Raw genomic sequence first — 5,997 nt, forward strand, 5'->3', positions numbered from 1 at the left:
AAAACAGACGACCAAACTAGAAAATGAAGAGCAGTCATCATTTCCCAGTATTTCTCTTACATATTTATTTATACTTCTTCACATCGGCGGCGTGCAGCGTAGCTATGTCTGTGCCTGAGAGACAGCTATGGAAACTGAAACCACTGTTTCAACAATTAGGCCACACATCGTGGCACCCTCTCCATGGCAACGCGCTGCGACCTGTGCAACAATGCGACGCCTCTGGGGTTAACTGTCGTCGGTCACAATCCTCTGGGTCCCGCCTTGACCGCATCCGATTTTCATTTGTTTCCAGAACTTTAACACTTTAAAGGGCTTCACTTTCATAGTGATCAAGCACTGCAAGTATGTGAGGTTGCATCTCCGTCAACCGAGTCAAACATTCTGTAGTGACGGTATGAACATACACTCTATTGGGTAAAACAGCATATGATCAAAAGTATCCGGACACGCCTGAAAACATACGTTTTTCATATTAGGTGCATTGTGCTGCCACCTACTGCCAGGTACTCCGTATCGTCGACCTCAGTAGTCATTGGACATCGTGAGAGAGCAGAATGAAGCGCTCCGCTGAAGTGGTCAGGTGATTTGGTGTCACTTGTGTCATACATCTGTACGCGAGATTTCCGAGCTCTTAAAAATCCCTAGGTCCACTGTTTCCGATGTGACAGTGAAGTGGAAACGTGAAGGGACACGTACAGAACAAAAACGTACAGGCCGACCTCGTCTGTTGACTGACAGAGACCGCCGACAGTTGAAGACGGTCGTGATGTGTAATAGGCAGACATTTATCCAGACCACCACACAGGAATTACAAACTGTATCAGGATCCACTGCAAGTACTATGACAGTTAGGCGAGAGGTGAGAAAACTTTGATTTCACGGACGAGCGGCTGCTCATAAGCCACACATGCCAAACGAAGCCTCGTTCGGTGTAAGGGGCGTAAACCTTGGACGGTTGAACAGGAGAAGAACTGCTGGGTGGTGTGACGAATCACGGTATACAATATGGCGATTCGGTGGCAGGGTGTGGGTACGGCGAATGCCCGGTGAACGTCATCTGCCAGTGTGTTTAATGCCGACAGTATAATTCGCTGGTGGTGGTGGTGGTGTTGTTACGGTGTGGTCGTGTTTTTCATGGAGGGGGCTTGCACCCCTTGTTCTTTCGCGTAGCACTATCACAGCACAGGCCTACACTGATGTTTGAAGTACCTTCGTGCTTCCCACTGTTGCAGAGCAATTCGGGGATGGCGACTGCATCTTTCAGCACCATCCAGCACCTGTTCATAGTGCACGGCCTGTGGCGGAGTGGTTACACGAAAATAACATCCCTCCAATGGACTGGCCTGCACTGAGTCCTGACCTGAATCCTACAGATCACCTTTGGGCTGTTTTGGAACGCAGACTTCGTGCCAGGCCTCACCGACCGACATCGATACCTCTCCTCAGTGCAGCACTCCGTGAAGAATGGGCTGCCATTCCCCAAAAAACCTTCCAGCACCTGATTCAACGTATGCCTGCGAGAGTGGACGCTGTTATCAAGGCTAAGGGTGGACCAGTACCATATTGAATTCCAGCATTACGGATGGAGGGCGCCACAAACTTGTCATTTTCAGCCAGGTGTCCGGATACTTTTGATCACATAGTGCAAGTTCGTCAGCAGCACTTGGAATGTGTGTACAGTGTTAACGAAGGTTGTTTCACATGGAAACTTGGGAGGCATTACTTTCTGCGCGGCTTCGTAACCAAACCATCTGTGTAGCATAACAGATGGTCAACGGTGTTTTCTGTACTGCCCACAGACGGTGGAGTACGCTATTTCCAGGTACAGCAATATACTACCTGACCACGGTATTATTACACTTTGCCTCCTGTGTCTGCTATACAGTAAAGACGTCCAGTGGTGCCTAAGAAAAACGCATTGCACTGCGATTGATTTCGAGACTGCTGTATATACGAGGTGCATTCAAGTTCTAAGGCCTCCGATTTTTTTCTCTGGACTGGAAAAAGATAGAAACATGGGCATTGTTTTAAAATGACGCAGCGTTCATTGTCAATACGTCCCAGAGATGGCAGCACCGTACGGCAGATGGAATTTTACCGCCAGCGGCGAGAATGAGAACTGTTTTAAATACTTAAAATGTCGACGTTTTCCTTACTCAAACAGTGTGCAATCATTCATTTTCTGAATTTGCGTGGTGTGAAACCAATTGAAATTCATTGACAGTTGAAGGAGACGTGGTGACGGAGTTATGGATGTGTCGAAAATGCGTTCGTGAGTGCGACAGTTTAATGAAGGCAGAACATCGTGTGACAACAAACCGAAACAACCTCGGGCTCGCACAAGCCGGTCTGACGACACGATCGAGAAAGTGGAGAGAATTGTTTTGGGGGATCGCCGAATGACTGTCGAACGGATCGCCTCCAGAGTTGGCATTTCTGTGGGTTCTGTGCACACAATCCTGCACGACGACCTGAAAATGCGAAAAGTGTTATCCAGGTGGGTGCCACGAATGCTGACGGACGACCACACGGCTGCCCGTGTGGCACGTTGCCGAGCAATGTTGACGCGCAACGGCAGCATGAATGGGACTTTTTTTTCGTCGGTTGTGACAATGGATGAGACGTGGATGCCATTTTTCAATCCAGAAACAAAGCGCCAGTCTGATCAATGGAAGCAAACAGATTCACCGCCACCAAAAAAATTTCGGGTAACCGCCAGTGCTGAAAAAATGATGGTGTCCATGTTCTGGGACAGCGAGGGCGTAATCCTTACCCATTGCGTTCCGAAGGGCACTACGGTAACAGGTGCATCCTACGAAAATGTTTTGAAGAACAAATTCATTCCTGCACTGCAACAAAAACGTCCGGGAAGGGCTGTTTCACCAAGACAACGCACCCGCGCATCGAGCTAACGTTACGCAACAGTTTCTTCGTGATAACAACTCTGAAGTGATTCCTCGTGCTCCCTACTCACCTGACCTGGCTCCTAGTGACTTTTGGCTTTTTCCAACAATGAAAGACACACTCCGTGGCCGCACATTCACCAGCCGTGCTGATATTACCTCAGCGATTTTCCAGTGGTCGAAACAGACTCCTAAAGAAACCTTCGCCGCTGCCATGGTATCGTGGCGTCAGCGTTGTACACATTTTTCACGTCTGCAGGGCGATTACGTCGAGAAGTAACGCCAGTTTCATCTATTTCTGTTTAGTTAATTAGAAAAAAATCGGAGGCCTTAGAACTTGAATGCACCTCGTAAAGTATCACGAGATACAGCTTGTGAACTATCACGGAAAAAGCAACACGATGAGCTGGCCAAACCGCAATCATTGCCATAAAACTGTGGTAGACTTATATCTAGAAAGTCTTTGATGTCCTCTGTGTTACTTCGCAACCTCTATGTCACTGTTATGTAGCGTTGCTGCGCATGCGGGAAATATCGTCAATATTATTGACCGTCTAGGGGGCCACTAGAGACAACCGTGTCTAACTGGCAATTTCCCCAGACTACCCCGAGAAGGTCACGAACCTTGTCGTGCAGCCAAAAATCTGCATTCACATCGCAATATAGTTCGAAGATTCGGACTGGTTATTTACCGGCAAAGCCCCGATACTGTAACGAATCGAACTCCCATGTATGAGACATCTTCCAACGTCGGTGTGAAATACTTGCCGATGAACACGTATCCGAGAAAATGTTTAGGAAAGGTCTCAGATTATACTTTGTCAGCCGGTAAGCGCTCTCATTCGTAAGTACTTTATGAATATAGTCTTAATTCGCGCGCCGTCAGTTATGCTGCATTAAGACAAACAGTTTGTAACGGTAATATCTGTCTTATGGTGTTAACATTTAAGATTATACCTGTTATCAGATTGCGACAGCATGTTACAATTTCGAATTCCGTCAGTTTATACTTTTAAAGTCGGCGGCAGACATAAAACGTCATCGAAATTTTACTGAATGCTTTCTCAGAAAATTTTGAACAATTAGTTCACGAACCCACTCGAAGCTTGAATGGTTGCGAAAGCCTACTTGACCTCTTAGCAACAATAGTCCCGGACAATTAGTGAGCATCGTGACGAATACAGGATTAGCGACCATAAGGCAGTTGCTGCTAGGCACGCACAACCATCAAAAAGAAACGCAGAGTATATCTATTTAAAAAAGCTGATAAAAATGCTCTTACCGCCTTTTTAAGAGTGTCTTCACTCCTTCCGATCTGATCACGTTAGCGTAGAAAAGACATGGAATGATTTCAAAGACATAATATCGACGGCATTGAGAGAGATATGCCACATAAATTGATAAGTGATCGGTACTGATCCCCAACGGTACACAAAACGGGTTAGATCGCTGTTGCAGAAGCAACGAAAAATCATACAAAATTTAAAAGAACGCAAAATCCCCAAAGTTTTACTGAAGATCGAAATATAGCGCGTACTTCAATGCGAGATGCTTTTAATAATTTCCACAACGAAACTATGTCTCGGAATCTGGCAGAAAACCCCAAGTGATTCTGGGCATACATAAAGCACACCAGTGGCAAGACGCAATCAATACCTTCACTGTGTGATAACAATGGTGAAGTCACTGATGACAGTGCCACTAAAGCAGAGTTATTGAACACTGTTTTCCGAAACTCCTTCACCAAAAAAGACGAAGTAAATATTCCTGAATTACAATCAAGAACAACTGCCAAGATGAGAAACGTAGAAGTATCCAGAATGAGATTTTCACTCTGCAGCGGAGTGTGCGCTGATATGAAACTTGCTGGCGGATTAAAACTGTGTGTCCGACCGAGACTCGAACTCGGGACCTTTGCCTTGCGCGGGCAAGTGCTCTACCAACTGAGCTACCGAAGCACGACTCACACCCCGTCCTCACAGCTTTACTTCTGCCAGTATCTCGTCTCCTACCTTCCAAACTTTACAGAAGCTCTCCTGCGAAACTTTCAGAACTAGCACTCCTGAAAGAAAGGATACTGCGGAGACATGGCTTAGCCACAGCCTGGGGGATGTTTCCAGAATGAGATTTTCACTCTGTCTCGGTCGGGCACACAGTTTTAATCTGCCAGGAAGTTTCAACCTAGAAATAGACATCCTCGGTGTCGCAAAGCAGCTTAAATCGCTAAATAAAGGCAAGGCCTCCGGTCCAGATTGTATACCAGTCAGATTCCTTTCAGAGTTTGCTGATCGAATAGAACTATATTTAGCAATTATATATAACCATTCGCTCACAAGAAGTTCCGTACCTGAAGACCGGAAAATTGTTCAAGTCACACCAATACCCAAAAAGGGAAATGGAGGAATCAGCTGAATTACTGGCCCATATCACTAACGTAGATTTTCAGTAGGGTTTTGGAACATATAATGTGTGCGAATGTTATGAAGTACCTCGAAGAAAACGATCTACTGACACGTAGTTTGACTTATGTCATAGCTACACCTTCACCTTGACGATAATTACCTGGAACGAACTAAGGATTCTTGTTCAGGAGGTGGAAGGACATATGCCACTGTCAGGGCAGAATAGATATGCGCTTGTTTCTCGTGCGTAAGGTTCTCCTTATAGCTGTCTTACTGAACTTTAGTCCGATTGATTAGCAAACACTGAGGCGACGGAAGTCATGGGGTAGGCCTACTTCCCAATATCGTGCCGGACCTCGTCTTCCCCGGCGTAGTACAACTACTCCACGGCGAATGGACTCCACACGTCTTTGGAAGCAACTCCATAAATATTGGGCCATACTGCCTCCTTAGCCGTCCGTAATTCCAGAGGTGCCCAATTCCTGCTTTGGTGCACGAATCGATCTCTCGCTTACGTCCCACCTATATTTGATAGGGTTCATGTGGGGGCGATCTGCGTGGCCAAACTGTTCTCTGGAATTGACCAGAATGTTCTTCACACCACTGTGGCTCCCTGCCATGGCGCATTGTAATCCATATGCTCCAGAATCCAACATTTCCGACTAACAGCTAGACGTACTGAAGGTGGA

General features: G+C 46.4%; 1 non-coding gene across 1 annotated transcript; it reads right to left on the reverse strand.

The window, feature by feature from the left end:
- Nucleotides 1-4,789: 4,789 nt before the first annotated feature.
- Trnaa-cgc lies at nucleotides 4,790-4,864 on the reverse strand. The gene has a single exon. It is a non-coding gene; the product is annotated as a tRNA-Ala (tRNA).
- Nucleotides 4,865-5,997: the final 1,133 nt, after the last annotated feature.

Source organism: Schistocerca piceifrons, chromosome 11, assembly GCF_021461385.2.
Source record: "Schistocerca piceifrons isolate TAMUIC-IGC-003096 chromosome 11, iqSchPice1.1, whole genome shotgun sequence".
In the NCBI taxonomy this organism is placed as follows: domain Eukaryota; kingdom Metazoa; phylum Arthropoda; class Insecta; order Orthoptera; family Acrididae; genus Schistocerca; species Schistocerca piceifrons.